The 15,858-nt window shown below is 44.0% G+C and overlaps 1 protein-coding gene across 1 annotated transcript in view; it reads left to right on the forward strand.

Annotated features, from left to right (window-relative positions):
• The window catches only part of DDR1 (discoidin domain receptor tyrosine kinase 1), a 273,948-nt gene extending 266,011 nt beyond the window's left edge, over window positions 1–7,937 (forward strand). The window contains exon 19 of the transcript XR_009557073.1: window positions 5,295–7,937. The gene's annotated coding sequence lies outside the window, so the exon portion shown is untranslated. The remainder of the gene's footprint in view (window positions 1–5,294) is intronic.
• Window positions 7,938–15,858: the final 7,921 nt, after the last annotated feature.

Genomic DNA, 15,858 nt, shown 5'->3' on the forward strand with positions numbered 1-15,858 from the left:
CCAGAAGGTTTGGTACAACGCACACGCCAGGAACCGAACATTTCAACCAGGTGACAGCGTGTTGGTGCTGAGGACCAGACGATGACGAAAGCTGGAAGCACACTGGGACGGCCCTTTCCCGGTGGTCGAAAAACTGTCTGCTGTTACCTATGTGGTAGATGTAAAAGGGGAAGGGGAAGGTTGCAAGGTGATGCATGTTAACCTGCTGAAACCCTATTTTGATAGGAGTAATTTAATTTTAAAAGTTGGGGTGAGTTACAGCAAGAAGTCCATTTGACCGGGTGGGGAAAGGTGAGCCTGGGAACAACCCTCACAGAGGTATCCATAAATGAGGGGTTAACGCAGGAGCAGAAGTCCCAATTAAAAATGGTACTAGCGCAGCATGCGCAAATGTTTTCCAATGTACCTGGGAGGACCAATCTGGCTATGCATCAGATTGATACGGGGGAAGCTAAACCTGTCGCCAGTGCTCCTTATAGGGTGACTGGTGTACAAGCTGACTTGGTCTCTAAAGAGGTCAAGGAAATGCTGACCCTGGGTTTAATTGTCCCATCTTTAAGCACATGGTCATCTCCTCTGATCCTAGTCAGAAAACCAGACAATTCTTTTCGCCCATGCATGGACTATAGGAAGTTAAATTTGGTGACCGTTACAAATGTATATCCCATGCCACGCGTGGATGAATTGACTGAAACTATCGGGAGAGCTCAGTTTATTTCTACACTGGATTTGACCAAGGGATATTGGCAGGTGGAAATGAGCCCCAAAGACATGCAGAAAACAGCATTCATAACAAAGGATGGGCTATTTGAGTTCAAAGTAATGCCTTTTGGCCTTAAAAATGCTGCAGCCACTTTCCAACGGCTAGTGGACCAATTACTAAATGGCCTGAGGGAATTTGCGGTCGCATACATTGACGATATTGCCATATACAGTATGTCTTGGAAAGAACATTTACAGCACTTAAATATAGTATTGCAGAGGGTAAGCGATGCAGGGTTGACCGTAAAGGCTTCCAAGTGTCAGCTAGGGAAACAACAGGTGAGATATTTGGGACATGTGCTGGGTGGTGGAGAGATCAGGCCAGATACTGACAAAGTAGCAGCAATTAGAGACTGGCCTGTGCCCACTACTAAGAAACAAATAAGAGCATTCATAGGAGGAATAAGATATTACAGCAGCAATTAGAGACTGGCCTGTGCCCACTACTAAGAAACAAATAAGAGCATTCATAGGAGGAATAAGATATTACAGAAGGTTCATTCCACAGTTCAGTTCACATTCAGCGGTGCTGAGTAACTGCACTAAAAAGGCACAGCCTGACGAAGTGAACTGGACAGAGCAATGCCAACAGGCCTTTGATGTGTTAAAATCCGCACTGATGGCTGAGCCTATCTTAAAAGCTCCAGATTTTCAACGCCCCTTTGCATTAATGACAGATGCCTCGGGTGTAGGATTGGGAGCTGTGCTGATGCAAGAAGGGGGAGGATGGTTTCAAGCACCCCATTTTATATATCAGCAGAAAATTGTTAGACAGGGAACAACATCTGTCTGCCATGGAACTGGAGTGCTTATCGATTTTGTGGGCGGTCAAGAAATTACGACCATATTTGTGGGGGAGACCGTTCACTTTATTCACGGATCATTACCCATTGCAATGGTTAAGTCACATGAAAAGCACTAATAACAAATTGGTTCAGTGGAGTATGCAACTGCAGGACTACTCCTTTGACATCAAGCACATAAAGGGAAAGGAGAGTGTGGTTGCGGATGCACTATCCCGATGTTTTGAAGGATAGCTGTCAAACAGGTTTGTGTATATAGAACACCTGGGGGAAGGTAAGCCAGGGAATTCCAGAGACTATCTCCCTGCTTCGGCATTACTCTGGTGTTTTTGAGTATGCCTCCGCAGTGTTTTGGGAAAGGGGAGAAAATGTAACAGACTGGGCTGGCTTGCGATAGAACTCCAGGGTGGAAGGTGTTAAACCCAACCTCCTTGTTGAGTGACGCATTCCATTCCTGAGGGGCGGGACTGCCATGAGTTTAAAAGGAATGGGGAGCAGGAGTGTGTGGGTTGGAGTGGATATTAGAGTGTTCTGAGGAGTTTACTAGAATTATATTATCTAGCCAGTGTTATATGAAACTAAGAATATGATCTAAGAGCTTGTACGCATGAAACAATTACGCATTTTACATGTCCTCTAGTTTAATAAAGCTTTCTTAAATGTTACGTTAAAAATGGATGTGCCTTGTTATTCCAGTGAAGTATCCTAACTCAAAAGGGTGGTGACTGTAGAGAGGAGGTTAGACTAAACCTGAGGAGCAGGAAAATCGTTTAAAACCTCAAGGTCAAGCCCAGGGAAGACAAGTGCCAGGAAGAAGGTGCCACAAAGTAGCAACAGGCTGCTGAGGGGAACCTTAGGTAAAAAGGGAATCCTGACTGTGAGCACAAGGTGGTTCCTGATACACTTGCTGGGAGTTAAAAGGGATACTGAGCCATGTTATTGGGAGAACTGGAACTGCACTTCGATTACTAGCAGACCCCAAACATAAACAGGCAGTTTATTTGGGGCGCAAGAAGGGTAGGTGGGTTGGTTGTGAAATAACCAATTTCCTTCAACACTCTGCTAGTGTTATAAAAAGGGAGGCACATCGCTTTGGTGGGATCCGCACATATTAGGTGGGATCATCTCAAGTTTAGTGACACCGCCGGGATTGTCGTATTAATTGGTGACAACGTCTCGGGTTCGTCGCACCAGGCTACCCAGGAAAGGCAAACTAACAACTTTGTTAAATAAATAAATAAATAAATAAATACAGAAACAGGATTTCACACTAAAGCCAATTTCCCAAGCAAACTAATTAAACATTATCTGCATACTGATAAGCCAGGAACTGATAAACTAGGTTCTTTCCTGTGAAGGGAAATAATATGGGATTGGGAACACGCAACACCTCTCGTTACAACCTCCCATCAGAAGGTCACTTCAAAGCATACTTTTGTTACAACCTTACATCAAAAGAGACATCAACTCTGTTTTACCTATCCCCTTATGTAAATCCTCCCTTCCTGCCTTTTCTGTACCATTGAAATGAAGTGTATAAAAGTAAGGGATTTCTTTTGTTCGTGGCCTCTCTCCGTGCCTTTGTAACGTGAGGGGGACCCAGCTGCAGCAGTCCACTGTCATTTTTTAAAAATAAACAACGAGACCTTGCTTTTTCCAATCCTGGTGTGGTCTTTGTTATTTTTCCTCCCGACCGAAGGAGCCTAAAACCAAAGTGCTTCTGCACGGGGTGCAGTCCTCCTTCAGAGGTTGAGACCCCTCTTTTGGGAGTATAAATTCCTATTACAGGTGCAACCTGGATGGTTCTGCTGGGGCGCAAGATCACCTAGCTACAGCTGTGACTGGATGTGCACTGAACAGACCTTGTTAACTCCTACAGATCACACCTATGGCACAAAGGTCGAATCCATCACACACATTTTATTTTATTGCCCATTTTATGTGGAAATAACCAAAATGCTCATAGGCAGCTGGTCTCTAGTCCTTAGGGGATTCCGTGAGCCCGATAGGTTAAAAGATTCCCTGCGGTCAGAGGTTTGAAAGAAAACGGGCAAGACCAAGGCAAAACTTAAAGCAAAGTGGCTAAGAAGCTTGACCTTTATTTGTATAAGCAAAACTGTAGTGGTCATGTAAATTTAATATGAACATTCATAACTGGACTAGACAGTTGTGCTGGTCGCAAGCAATTGCATTCCCGAACCCAAATGTGGATCGGTCAAGTGAATGTGCTCTTAAGCTGGTCTAGTTTAGCTATGTGATTTTTCATATAATATTACAGGCCCTGCATCTGGCTGTTTCTTATTTTTTGCCATTACCTGGAAGCCGACAGCTCATGTACTTAGGCTGTCAGCTTCTCCGAGCAGGCACACAGACCATTTGTTCTTCCTGGCCAGGCATCCTGGAACCATAAAGATTAAGGAGCTGGCCTTTGATGTAGATCTCTATCTTTCGCAGTGAGGTGATAAACACCTGCTTTCCTTTATTGCCCTCAGGATTTTCCAAAGTCCTTTCCTTCTGTCCTGTTTGTTTATTTAGCCTCAACATGTATTGCATGTCCTTTGTAGTGCAGAAATGCAGATAGGTTTGTAGATGGGGAGATTAGTGTTCTCCCTGCTTCAAAGGCTCTCAAAGAATCTTTTGATACTGGGCCCTCCCCTCCCACATGGGAACTTTGGGAAGGTGCTGGATAAATTTGATTGGTGCTTTTGAATTCTGTGATGCAATTTCTTAATGTAATAAATGTTGGAGATTTGACTTTGGTGCGAACGTGCAGCTCAGCACACAACAGCTATTGTAAATAAAGCTGTACACTCAGTACTAGTGGCAGTGAGTTCCTGTGTCAAGCTACTTGCCTTCAACTGCGACCAAGATGTTTCTGCTGTGTCTGCGCTTACTCTGCTGAAGTCCAACTGGTATGTTGTTGTTGTTGTTTAGTCGTTTAGTCGTGTCCGACTCTTCGTGACCCCATGGACCATAGCACGCCAGGCACTCCTGTACATTCCAGGTTCCTATGCAATATTTTTCTTTACAGCATTGGACTTTCCTTTCGCTTCCAGGCATATCCGCAACTGAGCGACCTTTCGGCTTTGGCCCAGCCACTTCATCAGCTCTGAGTCTACTTGTACTTGTCCTCCGCTCTTCCTCAGTAGCATGTTGGACGCCTTCCGACCTGAGGGGCTCATCTTCCAGCATCATAACTTTATATGCCTGTTGTCTTTGTCCATTGAGTTTTCTTGGCAGGGATACTGGAGTGGCTTGCCAGTTCCTTCTCCAGGTGGATCACGTTTAGTCAAAACTCTCCACTATGACCTGTCCATCTTGGGCGGCCCTGCATGGCATAGCTCATAGCTTCTCTGAGTTATTCAAGCCCCTTCGCCACGACAAGGCATTGATCCATGAAGGGGCCAACTGGTATAGTTGGCATTTACACCAGACTCAGCCTTGCTGGTCTTTAAAATCTTTAACAATAAAAACTAGCACTTTATTCTCCCAGAGCTCTGCTGGTCAAAGCTCTTGTCCTGTCTTTCTTGAACTCAGCACACACACACTCCCATACAAAACTGCTATAGCAGGGTCCGCACTCCTCTTGCAAAGAGATAAGTCGAACCCCTCCCAGAAGGTGCTCCCAACTTTTATTAATTACCCCACTTTCCAGTCCCTCCTCCCACCTTTCATCACCACCACGTCATCTCTACATCATCAGAGGGGAGGTGCGTGGGCAGTACCCAGCATAGCTGCCAAGTTATCCCTTTTTTACAGGGATTTTCCCTTATGCTGAATAGGCTTCCTCGCGAGAAAAGCGAAAACTTGGCAGCTATGGTACCCAGGGCTGTCTTAATCTCATTGGGTGCCATGGTGCAGGGATCCCTCAGGCGCCCCCCACCCCCACGGGGTCCCCCCCTCTCACACGTGTGCAGGCCGCCTCGCCTGTGCTTTCCTCAGCTGTGCACGGTGCACTGGTGTTCCAAATTAATTCGCTCTTTAAAAAAAAAAAAATTCACCACGCTGGAGGAGGCAAGACCCTGCAATTCTGTGAGTCTGATCCAGAAGCACTGACTGCAGCCAATGGGGAACAAATGGCCATGGAAGAAGGTGGATCCAGAGGAGATTTGGGGTTAAATCCTGGAAGCTGGAGGGGGAGAGGTTGTGATAGGCCCGCCGCGCTCGCTGCCTTCCCCGCGCCAGGAGGCCTTGGGGCTCCGCCTTGGCTAAGCCATCGCCACACGGAGAGCGCAGCCTGTGGAGAGGCCCGGCGACCCGACTGCTCCATCATTTTAAGAGAGGGGAAAACCCGCGGAGTTGGCAGGACAGCCCCCATTGGCGGTGCCAGGCACCTCATGGCTCCCCCCCCACGGAGCCAGCAGGGAGAGCCCCGTTCCTGCATTCCAGAGCCCTCCCACCCGCAGCCAGTAATACAAGACAATAAAAATACACTTCCTGACCCAACTGGTCAAGTTGCTCTTGATCTTCTTTTTTCTCCGGAATCAGAATCCATTCCTGGGCTGCCTTTCTTTGTGATCTTGATGACTACCTGTCTGGCACTTGAGTAAGTGTCACCCCTGAGGTGAGGTGTTTTCTGCCTACATAACTCTACGCTTTTTGGTAAATTGTTGTCTAGAGTCTCCTTTTCCCTGTGCCAAACAGGACTCATGGAGATGGAAGGAGCAGCTGCTTTTAGTGGATTCCTGAGGCTCTGCACAGTGTATTTTATACAGTGACTTAGACAGGATACAATTACTTCTAGGCTAGACACATAGCTCATACCAAAATAAAAACTTAGTTGGTCTTTAAGGTGCTACTGAAGGAATTTTTTTATTTTACATAGTAACATTGTAACTGGCTGGGATGACATTTCATTCATAACAGCTGTCAATGAAGGGAAAACATTTCATTTGGCTGCAGTACCAGTGTTACATGCTCTAGATGGCAGTGTTAGATAACATTCATTGGCTGGAGCTCAACAAGTTATTAAATACAGACATTTCTAAGCACTGGCTCATTCATTTGCTATATGTGATAGTGCTGTTTTCCCATTTCCCATTCCTTTTTTAGCTGCCTTTATTTACAGGGGCTAGTAATGTTTTTGTAGTGTCCACTCTATCTGGTGGCTTTAGGTAAATACAGGTACAGTTCATGATGTACAGGATTCCTTCATAGTAACATCTCATATAAACATACAAGGTTGCCCCCCCCCCTTCACTGCGTTTAGCGCATATGCAAAAATATGTGATAAGTATTTGGCCCCCTTACTGAAGGAGGGGATTCATCACACTGACTCTGATGCACATAGAGACTTATAAGCTCAGCTAACTAGCCAGGCTAGCGGCCTTGTGCCTTATCTTGTGCTAGGAGTGGCTTTACTCCCAAGGTACATTAGAAAGGAATGAAGAGGAATCACGGCGGGGGGTGGTGGTGTTCTTTGTTTTCCTGACTAATGAATATGTAATGAATGAACGACCATACATGGTATAATTAGTGTTGTGTCGTAACTTTAGATTGGAGGAAGTTTATGCATATGTATTGTTTTAACAGATAGCAGCTATGTATATTAAGGAGGTTCCACCATTGTTCAGTCTTTTGGAGAGTGATCCCACTGATCCATTATTGTTAGCAATAAACATCCTTTGTTTTTCTGCTGGAGTTTTTCCTTTCGGCCCACACGTTTATTATGCTACAACTCTTCCAGGGTGTCTCATCTGCTGAACAATTGTAGGAATGATGTTGTGGGAAATGTGGCAAGATTTCCTGAGTGACGCTATGAAGTTACATCACCATAGTGCTATAGTGCTGCATGTTGGACCAACAGAAGTTTCTGAGTCGTCTTCAAAGGCAGCCCCACATACAGGGCATTGCAATTCTGAAACCTATCAGAGCATGGAGCACAGTGGCCAAGTCATCACCGTCCAAAAGGGCTCATAGCTAGCCTACCAAGGGCAGATTGCCTCCCCACCTCCTGGACCTGAGACCTGGGACACATATCTTTTCAGGATTCAGCTTCAGTTTATTGGCTCACATCCAGCCCATCACTACCTTCAAGCACTAGTCTAACATCTCAACTGCTTCTCCTCATTCAGATGGAACAGAGAGACAGATCTAGGTGTCCTCTGCGAGAAGTGAAGCTACCAGGTACCAGACAGAGGGCCTTATCAGTAGTGCCCCCTCCCCCCGGTGGAACATCCTCCCATCAGATGTCAAGGAAATAAATGACAATACAATTTTTTTAAAAAAACATTTTATTCATTTCATTTCAAAACAAAACATAACACAAAGGAAACTTACACCATATTCCATAACAACAGTAATCTTCATTTTTACAAAAACCAAATCAAAAAAGGAAAAGGAAAAAAGAAACCCCCTCCCTTTTCATCCCCCCAACTTTTCCCCCTCCCTCTACCCCTACCCCCCCTAGACTTCCTGTCAGTACCTGATATATGATCAATATTTTAACCCAGATGTATATAACTCAATAAGATCTTCTACATTCAACATCTAATTACATTACTTTCTCTTGGGGCGTCTCGGTTAAACAAAGATTCTAATAGTCCATTCTCCAAGATCATTCAAATGCTTGCATAGACAACAAACCTTTACTATATGTTTGCACGTATTGTTTGTGAATTTCTCATTTGACTTGTCTCTTAAAGAGTTTGTTAAATACACCATTTCTGCTAACTCTTGCATTTTTTTTAGAAAATACAATTTTTAGAAGACTTCTGAAGGCAGCTCTGTTTAGGGAAGTTTTTAATATTAGATGTTTTATTATGTTTTTACATGTGCTGGAAGCTGCTCGGAGTTGCTGGGGAAATCCAGCCAGATGAGTGGGGTATTATTATTATTATTATTATTATTATTATTATTATTATGCACTGTCAAATTCTACAGCTGATCCTCAATCGTGACTTAAAACCAATCTTTTAGCAGCCAAAATAAATTGACTTTTAGGTGTGCTACCTCTGGATTTCACAAAGAGTTATTTTGATGACAATAGAATAATACCTTTACATAATCTTCTCAGTCACTCAATGACATTTTTATTGTGTGTTCTTGGCAAATAACGAAAACCCACATAATTACTGCATTTATCAAACTAAAAAATCACAGTAGGAGAGGGTCTTTCTGGCAAATCCATCTAAATACAGTACTGCACCTTTCAGAGGTGACTTTATATTTTATTGCAGCACAAGAGTTTCCTTCAGCATAGTGTGGTTCTGGAAATCTGTGGAAGAAAAGGGTACATCTGAATATCAGGACAGAAGTCTGTTACAACTATTTTTTCATGTTCTTATGTTCATGGTCTGACATAGTCGAAACAAAATTTTAAAAATTCCTTCTATCAACTAAGTTTGTCATAGGTATGAGCTTTCGTGTGCATGCACACTTCTTCAGATAGAAAGTATGAGTGTTCCCAAAATGTACAATAAGCTGGTTGCAGTGCCTTTGAATCCTCCAAACAAGCATGAGTAGCATCAAAGTGGAGAGAGTGAAGAAAGTCATGCTGAGCTTGAGAGTGGGAACAGCGCCATCTCCCCCTTTTCCTGCCCCAAAACCAAGTAATTTACTTTTGGGCCTGGGAAGGGGGACTACAGCAGCGGGGGATGCTCCACCAGGGACCGAGGCATACTTTTTTGACCATTTGTGTGTGTTAAGAGTGACAGAAAACTGAATATAGAAACAGGGTGAGTTTTTTTTTAAAAAAAAGAATTCCATGGAGAAGGGCGTTGTCACTGGTTAGGACAAAGAGGGTGAGGATTTTCTACTATTCTTTCACTTTTCAAAAACTTCACCAGCTGCTCTGTGCAAGACTCTCTACAATAGCCTCCAGAATTCCTTGCATTATCAATGCTGGGGAGGCAGCAAATGAAATGCTTTGATGGTGTTTCCTGCTTGGCAGGGGGTTGGACTGGATGGCCCTTGTGGTCTCTTCCAACTCTATGATTCTATGAGATTGTGAGCAAAGTGGGAAGAGTTACTCCTCCACTCCCTTCCCTCCCACTGTGGTTCCATTTATGCCCCTAAGGAGAACCAGTGCTGTGGACCAAGGGGGACACTTCAATTGAGACCATGAGCGGGGAGTGAGGTGGCCAGTGAATAAAAAATAAATAAATAAATAAATAAAAAGAGTGCTACTCTCGTGCCTTCATGGAAGGGGAACTTGCCACCCCAGACCTTTTCTGATTTCTCAGGAGTCAACTGAGTGTATCTTCTCAGCAGCCAATAGAAGAAGCAAAAAATATATTTTACAAATTTTCCATCAGCCTACTAAAACTTTAGCTTATAAACAGGCAAGAGTAGCACTTGCTTAAATGTTCAGTGCAAATTAAACGTGAAATTTGGCAACATCTCTAATACAGTATCAGTCCCTAGCTACCCCTCTCTCTGCATGAGAAAGCTGGCAACTTAATTGGAACCAGTGCAAAAACCAATGCCTTAATTGCACACCAAGATAATCTTTGCACTAAAAGTTGTGCGGTCTTTTTTGCTTTGATTAAAAACAATAACGACTCACAGACTCTGATCAAGCTGGGAGCCTGTAATCCAAATCCATTTCTTCTCCAGTTTTAATCGTGAGAGTCCAATCCAGTGTACTACATGTTTTGTAATGTTTTTTATGAAATCCTGTATGAGAGATAATGCATTTTAAAATAAAATAAAATAAAATAAAATTATTTTCAAGTTGATAACTTCAGAATAAAGCTTACATATAAAATAAAATAAAGTAGTAACATGTGAAAGTTGATATTAATTACAAAGAAGCATTAGTCAAGAATAGTAATCAAAGCAGCATTAAGCATTTATAATACAGACCTCCACATTTATGCAGGGGTTACGTTGCCAGGCACTGTGCATTTAAGTGAAATTGCATATAGTGGGAACTCTGTTAAAAAAGTCTCCAAACAAGCTTCAAAGCATCCATGGGGGAAAGCCGCTGAAAGGCCGCGTGGAATGGGGAAATAACAAGTGGAAGACAAGCTCCTCCTCTGCCCCTGCTCCACCACCAACCTCACCTTCCTAAAGAGTCTTTCTAAATAAAAAGAGGAGTTGGGCTACAGTTACAGGGATTTGCTTGCAACTTACTGCTTTGGTTCTCACTAGTCAAGCTCCCCAAGGCCCTATCTAGACACTGATGAACTGGCCATGGATGGGAATGGGATGAAGAACTAAACAAGGCCCTAAACTCCACATGCTTCTCAAGTCACCAACCATGATATCATTGCAGAGCTACTGAAGTAGAATTATAAAATAATCAGGTCATATAAGATTTAGACCAGGGGTGTCAAACTCAAATTCATCGGGGGCCGCATCAGCAGTTTGGTCACCCTCAAAGGGCCGGTTGTATCTGTAGGACTATGTGTCCACTCTTTATTATCATAAATTATTGTCACTGCATTCAGTTATTACTGTTTTTTGTAATAATGTAAGTAATAACTAGCTCTGAAAGCAGAAACATAGTCAGAATAATGGCAAGTAGATATTCAAATGTACAATTATTGTACAATTTATTGAAAAATGATTTTTGGTAACTGCACTGGGTGGTGGAGGCTCGCTAGGGTTTCATGCAGGACCTTTGCAGAGCTACTAGTACTTGGAGATGCTGGGGTCCTTCTGCATGCAGGACAGATGTTCGGCCAGTGAGCCACCACCCTTCACCAAAGGGACTGGCTGAGGTTGACTCACTGGAGCTGCTCTCCTGGTTCCAGGGTTTAAGGGCCAGAAGTATAAAGCAGCATCCTATGTTTCTGAGGAGAGGGAGAGGGAGAGGGAGAGGGAGAGGGAGAGGGAGAGGGAGAGGGAGAGGGAGAGGGAGAGGGAGAGGGAGAGGGAGAGGGAGAGGGAGAGGGAGGGGAGGGGAGGGAGGAAGGAAGGAAGGAAGAAAAGAGGGAGTGGGAGGGAGAGAGGAAGGAAGGAAAGAGGGGAGAGAAAGAAGAGTAGGAAATAAGGAAGGGAATAAAGAAGGAAAGAAAAAGAAAGAGAGAGAGAAGACGGAAAGGGAGAAAGAAAGAAGGAAGGAAGCAGAGGGAAAGAAAGAATAAGAATGAGGGAGAGGAAGAAAGATGGGAAGGACGGAAGGAAGAAAGGAAGGAAGTAAGGAAGAAAGAAAGAAAAGAGGGAGCAGGAGGGAGAGAGGAAGGAAAGAGGTGAGAGAAAGAAGAGTAGGAAAGAAGGAATAAAGAAGGAAAGAAAAAGAAAGAGGGAGAGAAGACAGAGATAAAGAAGGAAGGAAGGAGAGGGAAAGAAAGAATAAGAACGAGAGAGAGGAAGAAAGAAAGGGAAGGGGGGGTCGCCGCCTTGATTCAGGGCCAGAAAAGAGCGCGAAGGGACCCCCCCCCGGCCCCAGCTGTTTGTCGGCGCTTTGTCGGCGCGGCGCTTCAGCAGCAAGGTCCCGCTGCTGGGTCCTGCTGCCTGGGGCGCTTGGCGGGCCACATGACGAGGTCTGGCGGGCCGGATTTGGCCCCCGGGCCTTGTGTTTGACACCCATGATTTAGACATACGGAGCATGCTTGGAATGTGGTCGGACTATGCTAGGTACTGGAGTGAGGTGAAATTTAATCCTGCAATAAAATTCTAGCAAACCACGAGGAAAGCTCCTTTGTCTAAACTTTTGGCCAATCACTTGGCGCTCTTTGTTTAGGATGGTAGTTAGTACACGTGCTCATATAAGTTTGCAAGTTTAGACCAATCACAGAGAGGCAGCACAGGAAATGAGGTGAGGGAAACAAAGTGTTCTGATTGGACAGGAAATTTAAACTTAATGGAATTTGTGGAATGCATTATCATTTCATTTGTATAAAATGATGTGAAATGTATTGGCATGGGGCCAGAGAATTTGGGAAGATTTCCCCTCCTGGACATTTTCTGCACAGAAATAATAAATTACAAGAGTACTCCTTCCCCACTCAATGACTCATGTGATTTTTGGGTATATCCATGAGACAGGCTTAAATCCAAGCTTAAATTTGTAACACTACTAAGCTAGAGTTAAGCTCAGTTGAATTAACCTGCATGGGAATGCATTGCCTGAAATGTGTAATTGTCCCCTTACCATCTCCTCCTTGTCTTGGATGACCAGCAGTTGAGAATCCCTTGTTGAACAGTCATGCTTGCTATCTTCCCAGGTTTTCATATAGTCTGATTGCCAGTAGCACTTGTCCCTATGGAGCTGCCATTGTACAGGGCACACTTTGCAAGGGGAATTATCTGTGGAAGGAAAGACACTTAATGATTATGACAGTGTCCAGGGGCGTACCCAGGATCAAAACTAAGGGGGGGGGCAAGCCATGGTCAACTAAAATACTGATCAACTAGCGGCTCAGTATAGTGACGCGGAACTTGGTTTTTACACCATTTCAGTGTGGTAAACAACTGATTATTTGCCATCGCCCTACCTAATTTTGTTTCATTTCATCACTTTATAACCATTTAATTATTATTTTTCTGCTTCGGGGGGGCAGCTGGCCTCCCCTGCCCTATGCTGGGTACGCCCATGAATCAGTGTCTCTAGGCTGAGTGATGTTGTCCAGCAATCTGAGGGTTTGCAGGGTGCTCTCTGAAACTCCTCAAAGTTGGACGTGCCTGGATTACCGGTATTCCATTGTTGAACTAGCCAGGTGAGTTAATGGCCTTAAATGCTGTCCTTGGTATAACAAAGGAAGTGGATCTGTGCCAGAGGGCAAATGTGTGGGACTCCCCTCCATTACCTGGCTTTTAGTGAGAAAGTCAATGGCTAGAGTTGTGTGTGAAGTTAGCTCTGGAATGAAACTACCAATGCTTGATATTTTAGGAGCATAGGGATCTGTCTTATTCTGAGGGAAACCATGGGGTTCATCTAGCTCAATTATGTCTACACTGACCAGCAGCAGTTTGAGACACCAGGGATGGAATCTGGGACTTTCTGCATCCAAGTTCGGTGCTCTACCACCAAGCTATGAAAACACCACCTGGAGTACCGTGTCCAGTTCTAGGTGCCACAATTTAAGAAGGCCTTTGACAAGCTGGAATGTGTGCTGCCACACAGGAGATGGAGCAAGCTTCTTTTTTCCCTGCATAGGGTTGGACCTGAAACAACAGATTCAGTTACAAGGAAAGAGACTCTGACTAAATATCAGAAAAAACGTTCTGACAGTAGGAGTTGTTCAACAGTGGTACATGGGAGGTTGTGGACTTTCCTTCCCTGGAGGTTTTTAAGCAGAGGTTGGACGGCCATCTGTCATGGATGCTTTAGCTGAGATTCCTGCATTGTAGGGGGTTGAACTAGATTACCCTTAGGGTCCCTTCCAAATCTACAATTCTATAAGTCTATGAAATCAATGAATGTCAATGAATGAAATCAGTTTCTTTACAGAAGGTTTTATGCCTCAAAACAACACAGATGTGAACTGAAAGCAAGCTCTTACATACAATTGCTATGCTTGAAAGAGACAGCAGTACAATATATCAATTCTACCTGAGGACATATTCTGATTTTGATTGCAGAAGTTGTGTCTTAGGGAAGCCTGAAACTTATCTGTTGAGGCATTGCATCCCTTTTCAGCTTCCAATTGTAAGGCTGCTTCCGCAAAACAAATAGTCATTTAAATGAATAGGCATAATGTTAAGGCACAATTTCAAAATATAGAGGCCAAGGAATGGGACAAGAAGATGGATATGATAAGACAATGGTGACACACTTCTGCCATGTTTTTTCTGTCAAAATCTTTATCTGGGGCAGCATCTTGGCCTAACACAGCTGATATCTACCGGCAAACCATTATTAACATAATGGGGAAGAACAGCTTATAATTTGGGCCTCAGATACCCATTTTCACCTCAGCTTTTGGAGGTTTTTGCCTCACACCTCCCTCCCTCACTGACTTTCCCAAATGGCATTACTTCTCCTCAGCTGTCAGTCTACTCCCAATTGACAGCTAATCAGAATATGTAAACCACTAGGAAGACAATTGGGTAACTAAGCTCCCACTGGCTGAGTTTGCATACAATTGCACTCTTCAAGCTTCATCACAGCAGACCCCCTTCTTTGCCAATTATGGATACCATCCTTGCACCTTCCCATCCTTGGCTGACACCTGGCCAGTGCTAGCAGCAGAAGTCTTCATAGAAGAACTGACAGCAATACAGAGTTTTCTAACAGAGTGTTTGGATTGTGCAAAGGAAGCTTATAAGAGATTCGCTGATGCACACAGACTACCTGACACTGAGATTCAGGTGGGAGATCAGGTATGGCTGTCGACACATGATTTGCCACAGAAAGGCAGGTGCTAGAAATTGGACCCACAGAGGGTGGTCCCATTTGAAGTTGTAGATCAGATCAACCCCGTGGCTTTCTGGCTCCGATTGCCTGTAACCATGAAGATTCACTCCATTTTCCACTACAGGTAGGTAGCCGTGTTGGTCTGAGTTGAAACAAAATAAAAAAATTCCTTCAGTAGCACCTTAAAGACCAACTAAGTTTTTATTTTGGTATGAGCTTTCGTGTGTATGCACACTTCATCAGATACACTGAAACAGAAGTAACCAGACCCTTATGTATATTCAGAGGCTGGGGGGGGGCGGGTGATGGGAATGGGTGATGGGCTGATAGGAGTGGTAAACCTGTTGATGACTGTTAACAACTGTTAATGACTGCAATTGGTCTTGCGGGAAAAAACAAGGGCTGAGGTGCTAAGGAAAGCTTGATCGTGTTTAATGAGATAAGAATCCTATGTCTCTGTTCATACCAGGTGTCTCCATGGTTTTAAGCTTGGTAATGAGTTCCAATTCACCAACTTCTCTTTCCAGTCTGTTTCTGAAAAAATTCTGTAATAAAACAGCTACTTTGAGATCTTGTATAGAATGTCCTGGGAGATTGAAGTGTTCTCCTACTGGTTTCTCTGCCTTGTGATTCCTGATGTCAGATTTATGTCCATTTATCCTTTGGCGTAGGGTTTGGCCTGTTTGTCCAATATAGAGAGCTGAAGGGCATTGTTGGCATTTGATGGCATACACAATGTTAGAAGATGAGCAATTAAATAGTCCTGAGATGGTATGTTGGATGTTGTTGGGGCCAGTAATGATGTTGTCCGGGTGTATGTGGCAGCAAAGTTGGCATCTGAATTTATTGCAGGCTCTGGTACCAGTGTCCATGTTAAGTCTGGTGGTTGTATTATTGTGGGTGAGGAGTTCTTTAAGATTGGGTGGCTGTCTGTAGGCAATTAAAGGTCTTCCTCCCAGAGCTTCAGTTTTGTTGCCCGGTCGTGCCTCCGCACCCTTACCAGGTACCGAGACAAGCACCTTCACCTCCTGTCATGGTAGAAGGAGA

The sequence above is a fragment of the Zootoca vivipara genome, chromosome 2 (genome assembly GCF_963506605.1).
Source record: "Zootoca vivipara chromosome 2, rZooViv1.1, whole genome shotgun sequence".
NCBI lineage: Eukaryota > Metazoa > Chordata > Lepidosauria > Squamata > Lacertidae > Zootoca > Zootoca vivipara.